Raw genomic sequence first — 15,298 nt, forward strand, 5'->3', positions numbered from 1 at the left:
ATGTCCCCAACTAAAAGCCCAACCTTGTAGCTACAGAGTGCCACTGTGCCCTAGATATATTCTTCTACCTGGGGAAAGCTGTTAGATAGCAGGTGGTAGGCTTACTACACAGGGTTGATTTCTCATGAGAGGACCAGAAATGTGATCATTAGATATATATTTGCCTCCTTTACATGAAATGCTTGAAATATTTGTCAAAGCTATTATTCAGGGATCTCCATGTAGCTTCATCTATTGAAACAATATTAATTGAAATGACATTTCCCAAGGAATTTTGGGTAACCAAATCCTTCACTTTATAATGAAATCAAATAATGGTTAAAAAAAAAGAATTGTGGCACTTTGTAAAGAACTTTGCAAGTAGTTGAAAAGACACACTTGGTTATTCTCTTTCCCTGTCTGTCTCTGTCTTTGTCTCTGTCTTCTCTCATTCTCTCTCTATCTCAGCTTGTACTCAGTAGTCTCAAGTAGTCTTTATTTTTACAATAACAAATTACTATCTATGTTTTATTGACAATAATTTCAAAGTAGTTACATGTAGCACAGTATTTGTTTCAATATAGCTTCAGTTCCCTATCAGTAGCGATTTATTTAAAGTAACAAGTTTATGCTTTTAAGGTGTGCATGTGGGCTGAGGCTGTGTCTTAGTGGTTAGAGAGCTAGCCTCTCATGTGCTAGAACTTGGGATTGATTCACAGCATTATATAAACTGACATGGATACTCACATCTATAATCCCAGTGTTTAGGATATGGAGATAGGAGGACCACAAACATACCCTAGTTATATAATAAATTTCAGACCATCCTGCCATACATAAGGTACTCTTAAAAATATGAAATGGCTAACCATTCATTTTTACTATATAAACATTGAAGGCTGTTATACTGAGAGATACTTTCTCTTTCATATGAAGCAGAAGGTGATCTGACAATTCAAGTCTCTTTGAAACTTGGGAACTTCTTATCTGGCAAATTATAATTCACTCCATCAGAGAAAAATCTTCCAGCCTCCCAAACAAACACTTCCTATCTTAATCTAAGGGTCGAAGAAACCAGTGATAAATGCCTTTCACTTGCCTGAAAGCCCTATGGCCATATTAAAGGACACGGGGAGCAAACAGATTTAAACTTCTACAGCCATAACAGAGAATTCCAAGTTCTGTTTAGGTGTACCCGGATTTGAGCTTTTCCTTTAAGAAAACAAAACAAAACAAAAAAGCCGAGTGTGGTGGTGCACAACTTTAATCCCAGCACTTGGGAGGCAGAGGCAGGAAGATTTCTGAGTTCGAGGCCAGCCTGGTCTACAAAGTGAGTTCCAGGACAGCCAGGGCTATACAAAAAAACCCTGTCTTGAAAAACAAAGGGAGAGAGAGAGAGAGAGAGAGAGAGAGAGAGAGAAAAGAAAAGAAAAGAAAAGAAAAGAAAAGAAAAGAAAAAGAAAAAGAAAAAGAAAACCTTGATTTCAGAAACTTGTAACATCTAGAAATGCAGAGAATAAAAAACATGTAAATTTTTTTTTGTTTTTGATTGTTTTATTTAAACTGGAAGATACTGAAATGTTTCTTCTTCTTCTCCTTTTCCTATCTCCTTCTTAATTTAAACCACATAGTGTACACCGGAACTCAAGACATTTAAATATATCTCATCAAAATATAACATTATTTGTATATAGTTTAAAAATAAGATTTACACAATAAAACTTAAAACATTTTATCAAAATGACAGAAAAAATAATTTCTCACCAAAATTCACCATTTAGAAATGAAAAGACCACAAACTTAGAAAGAAGAGATGATATTCATTCCTAACTCAGGAAGATTTCTACAATCTGTAAACACTTCTCTATCTGCTATGACGGACATGAGCCTTATGGATATGCAATTCACTTTAACAGGCACTTCATTGAATAAGGCTCTTGGGTTAAGTGGTGCTTGTCCTTACTCTCCATCATTATGTATCCAGAAAAGTCAGATGAAAATTAGTACAAGGAGACACTACCACATTCTTTGTGAAAGAGATAAAATTTATTTACTTTTAAAGCCCTTACAATATCTGACTATTTGGCCTGAGAAGTCATTACTGTAGCCCAGGCTGGTCTTTAATTTCTCATACAATTTCATTTTTAACGACCATTACATAAACCCACAAAAATTACAGAGTTTTGGTACCCAGTCCCAGTAGATACTTCTACAAAAGTTGCATACATACATATATGCATACACACAGAGAAAGATCTCAGGAAATAGTGTGAAAGAGGGTATAGAAAGATTGTAGAAGCCAAAGCATCAGGGAGTTTGCTGTGACATTGTGTCTCCTAGTTATGTTAGAAACTACAGTTGTAAAGTATTCCCAATATAGATAAATCATAAGCTGTACAAGAATAACACCAGTGGGCATGTAACATGGACATGGGTAACTTAGGAGGCCTTGATTCTACTCAAAGAACTGCAGGCATATTGAAGCATTGTAATACACGTTTGTTACAAGTGTTATTTTGGCTCACGGAAACAAAAGGTTGTATTTTTTTCCCTGCACTCTGCTTTCTGCAAAGAATGACTTTAAATGTTCCTATGAGAGTTTCTAAGAGCCACTTTTTAAATAGTGCCCTAAGTTACAAAGAGCTCAGGAGGTCTTATGAGTATGTGTCATCACCTTATTATCAGATCACTGAGCTGCAATTGTTGGAGTGCTAATTGCTTGCCTCCCTGTTTTTACTATTTTCAGAAACATCTAGCATCAGCTCCTTTCATCACAGGGCAAGTTAAGTGGAATATAACCTATGATGACATTAAATTCACAATCATACCCCTTTTCTGGCAACATTATATCTTTTATATGAACTATTTCAATCAAAATTCCAGTCTTCATCTTCTCCAGAATACATATTTTGGTTACAAACTGCACCTTAGTATAATCTTTCATATGCTTGATCTTTTCCTTATTTGTTCCCTGTGGATCTCTTCCTAATTCCAAGGCTCACAATGAATTCTGTTGGCCACAGTCACTTAAGATGCCCCTTGGAATCCTGAGATTTATTTTTCTTGGATATAATATGTACTTGAATATCTTTCTGTGGTCATGCCTCATCAAGAATGTATCTATTTTTAAATAAAATGAAGCAAACAAACTATAAGGGGTAATCTCTAAAATGTAATATTTGTGTTTTTATATTTCAGCAAACAAACAATAATTGTATTGTGCTTATGGAACATAATGTTACCTTTCATAGATGTGTATATTGTTGGGCTGGTTAGACTGGTTTATGGAATGAACATATTTGCCCTCACAATCCTGATGACTTGAGTTCTGTTCGCTCGTACCCGTATAAAAACTGAACTCAGTGGAGACTCTATAATCTAAGTAGTCTTATGATGACAGAGAAAGTGAAGGAAAAGAATTTTCTGAATTTTATAGAGTCTTTCATCTTTCAGTATGAAGCTCAGTGGCAAACAATGAAACCCTACGTTATGTATTAAGCACTGACCAACACCCAAGGTTCTCTTATTATTTCAACTTGTATCCAGTGACAAGCTGGTGAAAACACACACACACACACACACACACACACACACACACACACACACACACAGAATAAATATCATCAAAACTTGTTTATATTATGATTAAACAAAACATTAACATATGCAATATCATGCTCACTTGACATACAAGATTCTATATTGTATTATTGTATATTCTGTTATGCAATATATCTCAAACCTTTGTTTTTCTGACTCTATGAAGGATTGTACTCTTTGTCCAGTAACTACCTGGAATAGGAAGAAATGTTAGAATAGAAATTTCTGAAGTTAATAGATGAGTCTGAAGAACAGAGAGATAAGCTTAAGATTTGGCAACATAGCCTAGAGGAAACATTAGAACTAAAAGTTCAGGATTTTATTGGTCAAAATACGCAACAGAAAGAGTAGAATGAAGACTGGAGACAGGAACTGGAAGAGACAATAGAAAAAAAATGACAATTCAGAGATCAGACTGAACAGAGATAGAGATAAAATTTGGAAGCAAAGTTTAGAGGATAATTTACTAAAGCTCGCAAAACAAAATAAGGCAGATGCTGCAATATTAGAATTACAACATAAAAAGAAGCTAAGATCATGGAAGCAGGGTTTAGAACAGAAGATATGAAAATTATAGAACAGCATGAACACCAGAAAGAGAAACTGAAGACTTGGCAATGTGTCTTAGAAGAAATACTAGGATTGAAGACACAGATCTATAATTATAGATCAGAATAAGAGGCAGAAAGATGAAAATGAAGGTGGGGGACATAAGCTGGAAAAGATGCTAGAACAAAGGATGCAGCAGGTCACAGATCAGACTGAGCAGCAGAGAGAAAACAATGATGACTGGAAGCCAGACTTGGAGAATAACCTTTTAAAATCAATCAGTCAAAATTGCAATAGAAAGAAAATAATCAAAATGTGGAGGCAGAACCTGGAACAGAAAATAAAGGAACTCAAGGAACAGGAAGAGCAACAAAAGGTGACATATAAAGTGTGGTTACCAACTTTAAGGGAGGAATTTAAATTTTCAAATAAGGAAAATACTCAGGTAAAGACAGAAGATAAAATTAGAGAAAGCCAACCAAAGGTTATTAGAAAACAAACTTTAATCTATCTGGTATATATATACCTCCAGAAGATTATTATCCACAGGGTTATCAGGAATTTGAATGGTAACCCATGGATGTGTTAGATCTGAGAAAATTTAAGGAAAGTGTCACTAATTTTGGAGTACATTCACCATTTGTAAAACAAATCCTGACTTCTTTGGCTATTAAAAATAGAATAATACCACATGACTGGAAAGATATGGCAAGAGCAGTACTAGAACCTGCTCTAAATTTACAATGTTCCACATGGTGGAAAGATGATGCAAGAGAGATAGAATGACAAAATAGAGCCAAAGGTAGAGAAATTTCCATAGGCCAACTGCTCTGTGAAGGTCGCTTTGCTGAGGTAGAGGTGCAGGCTGTATATACTCAAGAAACTTTGGCATTGTGTTGATTTTCAGCCTTAAGGCCTGGGACAAGTCAAAGAATCTGATAAAAGACTTGAACCGTTTACTCAAGTCATACAAGGTCCACTAAAAACAAACAAACAAACAAACAAACAAATAAAAAACCCTTCCCTGACTTTTTACAAAGGTTAACTTCAGCCATCGAAAGGAGCATATCAGATTTAGTAGCAAGAATGACAATAATTGAGTCTTTAGCCTTTGAAAATACAAATGCTGAATGCAAGGAAGTAATCAGACCACTGAGGGCAAGGTCAGCATCAATAGATGAGTGGATTAGATATACAGCTAATGTTGGATCTTGCTCACCTAATATGACTGTAATAGGAGAAGCTGCCATTAGACACCTAGAGATGACCCAAGATTTTCAATGTTTCAATTGTGGTGAGCAGGGTCGTCTCAAAAATGAATGAAGGAAAAAACAAAGTAATATCAAAATGCCTTCTGGAATATGTCAAAGTTCTGCCAGAGGTTGACATTTGAATAGGAAATGTAGAGCAACAACAGACAAATGGGACAACACCCTGCCAAAAACCTCCCAGGAGGTCCTCTCAGAGTCCCCAATGCCAGGCAGGGAGAGTTCCTTTCTTCAGGACAATTAAACAACATTACTGTTTCAAAAACAGATGTTCTGAGACCATGCAGGGATGAGGCAAGTTCTATAAAACATTCAAAAATCCTCAAATGGAGCAAAAAAAACCAAATATTTTGGCAAACTTTTATAGAGAATCAAAGGCCAAAACTAAGAATACTAGTAAACAATACTGAGATTGAAGAAATGGTTGACACTGGAGCAGATGTCACCATTTCTTTCTCCAAAATCTTGGCCTGCAAGGTAGCTACTGCAAGAAGTAGACATCCAATTTCAAGGAGTTGGGACCTTATCCCAATTAAAGCAAAACACCAGATGGCATAAATGTATATAGGACCAGAAGGTCATGTAGAAAAATTGAGGCCATACATGGCTATATCAGCCATTAACTTATGGGGAAGAGATCTGTGAGAACTAAAAGGGGGCAGGGGAAGGAGGCGGGGAGGATAGCCCACATCCAGCCAGAGTTCCACCTATGCTCTGGACAGGCAGATGTGAGAGGGCTGCCAGACACTTTCTACTCAGCCCCGGGTGGGCATGAAGCCTCTAACCCACTCGACATAGGGGTGGACAAGGGGTAGCACCTGAAATCAAAAGGGGTCCTGGGGTTACAACCTGTAGCCCCAGGGTTATGGGAGAGAAGGTAGAATGAAGAGAATTTCCCACAGAGGAGAGAGTGAGCACGGTGGACTTTGGCTGCAGCACAGGAAGGCCTTCCATCAGGAGATTAGAAACTGTTCATTAGGAGAAAGCCTATCACATTCTCCAAGTGCAGCGGGCCTTCATAAGCAGAGACAGTTTATTGTTTTAGAACTTTATTATAGAAAGGCGGGGGGGGGAAAGAGAGAAGGTAGAAAAGAGAGAGACTGGCAATGGCCAAGAGGAAATAAGGGGGAAAGGAGAAAGAGAGAGAGAGAGAGAGAGAGAGAGAGAGAGAGAGAGAGAGAGAGAGAGAGAGAGAAGAAAGGAGAGAGGAGAGAGGAGTGAGAGAAGTGAGAGAACAAAGAGGGTCCAAACAGTCCTTTTTAAAGTATGCTGCTATCTTTTCTGTTGCTAGGTAACTGGGGAGGAGTTTAGCCTGAAGGTCAGAAGCTTGGGACATTGCCTACTTGACTTCTAACCATGCTTCTCTTGTGGAGGCTGTAGTGGGTGGTAACTTAGGCAGGATCCAGAGTTCCAGGAGCATGAGAAAACTCTTTCTGTCCCATGTAGGTAAATTATCACCACCCGGTCCTGGGTTTCATCATCTCAGCTTGACTGGAGACCTGCCTGTCTGTGCATAGCCCAATGCCCAACAAAGATCTATTACAGCAGTGGAAAATCCAAATTAATATCCCTTCATTTTAAATGTCTAGCCATGAAACCTGTCAGACTCCTAATAACAATTTTTAATTAGTTAGGGAAAGGTATCAAAGGCAGTTACAGGCTGTCCATGCTGTCCATAAAAAAGATACAGCAGAGACTGACAATTTAGCTCTACTCCAAGAAGCCACTGTTGCCAAGACAACAACAACCTTACCACTAAGGTGGTTTACTGATCAATCCATTTGGCTTGATCAATGGTGTATGACAAAAGAAAACCAACAGGAAATAGAATAGCTAGTCCAGGAGAAGCTGGAGGTTCAGCATATAGAGGAGTCTACCAGACCTCAGAATTCTCCCGTATTTCTCATTAAAAAAAAATAATCTGGCAAATGGAGGATGTTGACAGATCTCAGAGCGATTAATAAGTTTATTCAGCCAATGGGTTCCTTGAAGCTTTGAATCCCATTGTCCTTATTGCCTAAGGAATGGCCTATCATAGTGATTGATCTAAAAGAATGTTTGTTTGTTTTTTTCACCATTCCTGTACATGAATACAATAAGGAAAGTTTTGCTTTCTCAGTACCTACCTTCAATAGAGGTTGCCCAATAAAATATATTATTGGAAAGTCCTGCCACAAGGAATGTTAAATAGCCATACCTTGTATCGATATTTGTACAACAGCCATTGGAGATGATTTGAAAATAATTTCCCCAATCCATTATTCATCATTGTAAAAATGACATCTTATTGGTTAATCCATATATAAATACCTTGATGAAGTATTAAAAACTAAACAAAAAACAAAAAAACAAAAAACAAAAAAAAATCTTGCCTTGCTGAGGATTGCAAATTGCCCCTGAAAAAATACAAACAGGGGGATTCTATTAATTATCTAGGGTATAAAATAAGTCTGGAAAGTGTTAGGCTACAAAAGGTGCAAATCAGAAGAAACCAATTAAGGACCCTTAATGATTTTCAAAATCTACTGGGAGATATAAACTGGCAGCAGCCTGAGATTGGCTTGGCCACTCAGGAGCTATGCAATTTATTTCAAACTTTACAAGGTGATAAAGATTTAAATAGCCCAAGGAAACTATCAACTGAGGATGAGGAGTTAGCTTTGATAGAAAGGAAATTGCAGGATACACATCTAGATCATATTGATCCAAAGATGGCTTCCATCTTTTTTTTGGGGGGGTATTCAAGACAGGGTTTTTCTGTATAGCCCAGGCTGTCCAGGAACTCTCTTTGTAGACCAGGCTGGCCTCAAACTCAGAAATCTGCCTGCCTCTGCCTCCCGAGTGCTGGGATTAAAGATGTGTACCACCACACCGGCAGCTTGCATCTTAATTTCTTACCTTCTACTTATTCCCCTATAGGAATTCTTATGCAGAGGGAAGATTATGTCTTAGAATGGATATTTTTAGCACATAAACAGAGTAAGAAATTAAAAACCTACACTGAGAAAGTCTCTGAATTGCTACAAAAAAAAAAAAAAAAAAAAAAAGATACTTAGTTGGAATGGATCCAGCTGAAATTGTGGTACCTGTTACTAATGCAGAAATTACCTCCTTATGGGCACAAGATGAACATTGGCAAAAGGCATGCAGTAATTTCTTGGGAGAGATGAACAACAGATACCCTAAAAGGAAGCAGCTTCAATTCATAAAAAGAACTAATTGAATTCTCCCTCATATAATAAAGGGAACTCCAATATCTGGAGCCCCTACATTTTACACTGATGCCAGTCAATCAGGAAAGGCAGGATATAAATCAGAAGATGTAAGAAAGGTAGCTGAGACTCCCTAAAAGTCAACTCAAAAATCTGAATTACATGCAAAAATCATGGTGTTATCAGCTTTTCAAGAGTCCCTTAATATAGTAACTGCCTCTCAATATTCATAAAGGATTGCTTTACATATAGAGACTGATGAAAATTTTCAGGGTGATTCTGAATTGACTTCACTATTTATTCAGCAACAACAATAATCAGAAATAGGAGTTATGCACTACATATAACACACAGAAGATCCTGTACAGGTCTGTCTAGCCCTCTGGCATAAGGTAATAATGAAATTGACCAGCTATTGATAGGAAGTATACTAGAGGCTTAAGAATTCCATTTTAAAAACCACCATGTTAACAGCAAAGGTTTAAAGGAAGAATTCTCTATCACAACAAGCCAAGAAAATTGTGAGGCAGTGTCCTACTTGCTCATTATATAGCCAAACTCCATTGCCTACAGGAACTAACCCTAAGGGTACCCAAAGAAATGATGTTTGCCAAAAGGATATCTTCCATTTTACAGAGTTTGGTAGACTGAAATATTTGCAGCACAATATTGACACATATTCAGAATTTCAATGGGCAACTACCTTAGCATCAGAAAAGGCTGATTCTGTAATTACACATTTGTTATAAGTTATGGCCATTATGGGAATACCCATACAAATTAAAACAGACAATAGTTTGGCATATATAGCTAATAAGATGAAGAGGTTTTTGCATATTTTAATATAAAACCTGTTGCAGGCATATCACACAATCCTACAGGATAAGCGATTGTGGAGAGATCTAATCAAACTCTAAAGGAGATGTTTGATTGGCAAAAGGGATCAACAATAACCCCCAAAGATAGATTTCATAGTGCTTTATTAACCATAAATTTTTAAAGTGCTAATTAACCAAACACCACAGCTGCTAAAAGACACTGGGTTGTGGAAAACTATTGAACTAATCCAGCCTGTTTGTATTAAGGATATTCTGACATCAGAATGGAAAATGGCAAATGTGTTACTCTGTGGGAAGGGTTATGCCTATGTTTACACAAGAAAGGAAAAGCTGTGGGTTCCTTCCAAGTTGATAAAAATCAGACATGATAAAGGGAGACAGACCTCCTGAAGACCTTGGCAACAGAGAAGAAAAGGGATACTAACACAATCAACAAAATCGGTGATGTATATGTGGTGATGTTTATGCCTCTGTATATGGAGACAATTCTAGAACCAGCTGAGACAAAAATTTCTATACACAGCCAATAACACTTATTGGGTACAAATTTCTAATGACTTCTTATTACATACCATCCTTTGTGAGGGCATGTATGCAAAGTTATATTGCAGTTTTACTATGTGATAAAACTAACCTGAAGAAAGGCTGTTGTCTTTATTGATCTTCATTGACCAGTCTGTGTATCCTGCACACTCCATGTGAAATATCTTTACAGAACTTCATGTTGCTTTTAAGATTTTTATACTGCAGGATGAAAGAAGACAAAGACAGCCCTGAAAAGATTCACAATCCAGGATGCTGAGACTCTGGAACCTTCCATTCCAGCTTCACGTTTGACTCTACTTCAACTACATCAAAGCTGCTTCGTTTAAAGACTTGCTTTCAGAACTTTTCCAGAAAACCTAGCTTGCCTACCCAGCCTTCCAGACTGTCATAGTCAAGATGTCAGCTAAGCAATGAACTTTCTCAGCACACAGTGACTGGAAGGCAAATGATGCCAGCTAGCTCTCCTTTGACAAAGCCACCTTTCCAGTTTCCCTTTGGGCACCCAGATGGGAATTCTTTGCCTCAATTCAGTTGTAAGCAGACAAAAGATCACTGTCCCAGTTCCCTATGTTGGGGTAGATGGTTGTGATGTTGGGGTAGATAGTTGTGGTTATTTTAGGAATTATAGATTCATTGTCATTTAAGGGATACTTTACAAACGTAGCTTTGGACAAGGAGGGAACTAGAACTTGTTGACCCATACCCTTGTCTGCTGTGGCTTTGGATTGGCCAGCAGGATCAGGAAAGGAGAGTTTGCCCCCTGACATGAAAGTAGGAGAGCTGGTGGTTTGATCAATTTAAATAACTCCCATGTCCTGATCCAGGGCTCTAAATTGGCTCACCCCAATACCTACCCATCAATGAACCACAGGAATTCATGAAAATTTCATCCAACTGATCCAAAACTACAGTATCGTCATGACACATGGCAATAACAGGATATCAGAGAGGATGCCGAGTGAGGTTCCAGTATTGCTAAGGTAACAGAAGTCAGAGTTCATGGGCTAGAATAATGAGTCATTGCAATGAATATTTGCAAGCCAAAAAAAAAAAAAATACAAAAGTGGACAAAATGTTCTCTGTGGGATAAACTACAGCTTCCACCATGAGATTATTTTTTTTTCTTTTTCCTTTCCGGGGAGAGGTTGCAAAATTGGAGGTTGGGTACAAAGGGATGGGAAGATGATTAAGATTGGGTACATGATATGAAATTCACAAAGAACCAAAAAATGTTAAAAAGAAAAAATATTAATTTTATGGTTTTCATTGTGATAGGTCCTTGTCTGATAATTATGCCAGATAAAGAGGCAATAAAGTGAAAACTTTAGTATTGTGTTAGAGTTTATACTTATGTCATTTTTAGAATGAAATCCAAAGGAGAAATTATATATGCTTATTTTTCATCTGGCTTCATCATAAAATGTGCAAAGATGTGCCTGTACTATAATGGCACAACTCATGTTTTCAAGTTAGACTTCCTGATGAACAATTTAAAACTTGATAAATAAAACAAGTAAAATAAACAATCTGTGACAATGACAATTTGTCCTCCTTAACAAGAGAAACTCTGTCCATTTCTTGGCTAGGATTTTTCCTGGTTGTAATTGCCATTTTTCCTTGCCAGGTTCTAAAGTGGTGTTTGACGTTGTATCTCATTAGCCTGCACTCATCAGAAGGAAACTCATCCCCACTTCGACTTTATCATATTTTTGTTAGGCAAGTGTTAATAAAACAAACAAATCAAACTAACAAACCAAACAAAGAAAACAAATTTGGTGTCCATTATGTTATTTTGTAAGAGTTTTTGGTTTCATATGAGAACTTCATGTCTTTCCAAAGGCATGAGCCATAAATTCTGACATTAGAAAACAGAAAAGAATGACCTGTGCCCACCCATCCAGTTATTGCTACTTCCTGTGACAGACACATAGGGAGGACACTGTCATCACAAGCAGGCATATACAAAGAACTTGATAAATGCTCTCTGGCTTCATTTTTTTGTTATCAGAGTTTTTAATAAATCAACATGGTATTATCCTAGTGGCAAAGCTTTAAGAGCAGTTATTTTGATTATACTTGCTTTTGTTTTGTCTTACTGTTTAGATGCACTGAAGGCAATTGTTCAAACATTTGAAGAAGTTTTAGTTTAATCAATAGAATTATGTTTTAATAGAAACTGAGTGACAGCTATAAAGTTGACTAGTTTTAAGCTATTTTTATTTTTATTTTGTTAGCCTTGCATTGTGTGGAAGATTAGATAACACAGGTAAAGTGTCCTGGGTTTTAAGGCTTCTGATACAATTTGTAGATGAGCTTTTTTTTTTGTGAACTTCTGTGGTTCATTGATGGGTAGATGTTGGGATAGTCCAATTCAAAGCCCTGGATCAGAGTCTGATAGTTATTTGAATTGGTCAGACCACTAGCTCTCCTATTTCCATGTCAACTCTCTGCCTCCCACAACCCGGCAACCAGAACCAGCTCTACCCTGGCACTCAGGTGAGATGAAAGGCCTATTTACTTGAGTAATGCATCCAGTCAGGGAAAAGGTCACAATTATTATCCCAGCCAATTTTCCCACCTGCCATAATTGGTGAGAAACAAGGGAGGGGGAAATTGTATCTTTCTCTTGTAACAGCTGCCATAGAGCAGGCAAGAGACAGGGCCAGCTCTCCCACACTCACAGGCTTGAGGCCAGCCAGCTCTACTGTGCTGATGACATATAGTTCAGGGCCCTTTCTTCAGAAGGCTACAACAGATAATGCTCCCATGACCCTGGGGCAAGTTCTTCTTTATGCCATAGGTGCATGAGTGAGGAAGGGCATCTCTTCCTCATCCACTTTCCTACATGTGAGTTGAGTGACAGAGCCTATGCTCATACACTTGAGGCTGTCTCACCTACAATTTCAACAACTAGGGCTAGCTCTACTGTACTTCCTGGGTAATGTGCCAAGTCGCTTTCCCAAGTACTGTAGCTGACTAGGAGTGGGGTCAGTTCTCCTACTGTCATGTTCCCAGAATCACCTCTCCCATCATGCCCAGGCAAGTAGTGGGGCCAGTTCTGCAGGTCCCTCAGACATCAACCTGTCCCCAGACCACAAATGTCTGCCTGGCATTTGGTGGCAACAGACTCCTACTGCCACAGGTCATGGACACATATTTGGCCCCCAGAAGAAGCACAGCCGAGCAACTCACTATAGTCCCTGGTGGCAATACCAGCTATTCACATTGTGCTCTTCCTCACTGTTCTTGAGTCTCCAGTTCTGCCTCTCTTCATTGTGCCCACATTCTTTTGTTTCTTTTTCTTCCATTTTCCCACAACTTACTTGCTTGTCTTAGTGGCACCCAGAATCCCCCCCAGGCATAGTCGCAGGAGTACTATGTACCTTCTGCACAGTACGGCACTGGTCAGGGGTCACCACTGGTATGGTCTACCTGCTCATCACCAGACTGGTGGTCATCGCAGGCTTGCTCCCTGTCCAGGCCACATGGCACCACATTGGCTATCTCTTCTGGTTTCCCAAGCTCAGGAGTAGCCTAGGCCACTTGGTCTCAATCAGGGTTGATCTTTTCTCTGGCTTACTCCTTGCTTGCCCTGGGAACCCAACGGGGCCTGTTAGAAATAGACTCAAATACTAGTTCTTAATAAGACAGTTCTCCAAAAAAGTAGAAGCATAATGAAGCAAATGTAATACTTAATGGTCAAAAATGATTTCAGTGCTGCAGAATTTGTATATTTCTCAGAATATTGTAAGAACCAAGTTCAGATTTGAGTGATGCCCTTAAGGCTGACATGCTGCATGAATTGGACATCAGTGTGCACCTCTGAAAGCTCAGGGATGGTGCTGGTGGTGGTGTGTTGTGTTTTGTTTCATTTTTGCCTCTGAAGGAAACTGTGCCTTGTTCGTGAGTTGCTTTTGTTTTTACTTCCTATCTTTTCGACTTCAACGTCTCTGCTCAAAGTCAATTCCTAAGAGCAGGAATGATGTTTGAAGCTGCTTTTGTTCAAAATCATAGCAGCTGGTAGTCTCCAAATTGTAGCTAATTTTCTTCCCAGAATATTTTTTTTCTTTCATTAAAATAAAATGATGCCCACAGAGAAGACAAGTGTTTGAAGAATATCTCCTGCAGGTATTGAAACCAAGGAAACTAAATTCCTGTCAGTGGTCAGCAACAGGCTTTTTCTATTGCTAATGTTTGCACTAAGTCTGGATGCTCAAGCCATACATTTTTCTTTAATTTAAAAGGAAAGAGTGCATAGTAGATCTCTTTTCTCATAGAAACGTCTAAAATTGGCAAAAAGCCATTGCAACTGGCAGGATGCTCTGGCCATTCTTCACAGACATGAGGTTCGTAGTCATCTGATGAAGAACCCAAAAAGTAAGCTCTCAGCCAGAACTGAAACTGCTTCTCTAAGGAGTTTACATTCATGGTCAAAGAGTTATCTGTGAAATCTCAGCTATAAATTAAAATGCTCAGTTTTATAAATATGTGATCAAAATATTTTTGGAAGTTCTGTGATTTTAGTTGAAATTAGAAAGATGAGATAATTAAGTTGTCGAAAGAATAGTACAATGAGTGGAGTGGACATGTTAGCCAGGCTTTATGATATAAAACAGAACAAACCAGCTCTTTCATAATGATTTCTTACTATTTTTAATGTGAAAGACCTAAAAATTTCCTACTCTTTATTTTTTAACTTATTATATATTTTCTTCATTTACATTTCAAATGCTATCCCGAATGACCCCTATACCCTTCCCCCACCCTGCTCCCCTGCCCACCCACTCCAACTTCTTGGCCCTGGCGTTCCCCAATATGGGGCATATTAAGTCTGCAAGACCAAGGGGCATCTCCTCAAATGATGGCTGACTAGGCCATCTTCTGCTATATATGCGACTAGAGACATGAGCTCTGTGAGTACTGATTAGTTCGTATTGTTGTTTCACCTATAAGGTTGCAGACCCCTTCAGTTCCTTGGGTAATTCTTCTAGCTCCTCCATTGGGGTCTCTGTGTTCTATCCTAGAGATGACTGTGGGCATCCACTTCTATATTTGCCAGCATTGGCATAGCCTCACAGAGATAGCTATATCAGTGTCCTTTCAGCAAGGTCTTGCTGATATATGCAATAGTGTCTGCATTTGGTGGCTGATTATGGGATGGACCCCCAGGTGGGGCAGGCTCTGGATCCTTTTATCTCAACTCCAAACTTTGTCTCTGACACTTCTTTCATGGGTATTTTATTCCCTATTTTAGGGAGGAATGAAGTATCTACATGTTGGTCTTCCTTATTCTTGATTTTCTTGT

Source organism: Mus pahari, chromosome 10 (genome assembly GCF_900095145.1).
Source record: "Mus pahari chromosome 10, PAHARI_EIJ_v1.1, whole genome shotgun sequence".
Classification (NCBI taxonomy): domain Eukaryota; kingdom Metazoa; phylum Chordata; class Mammalia; order Rodentia; family Muridae; genus Mus; species Mus pahari.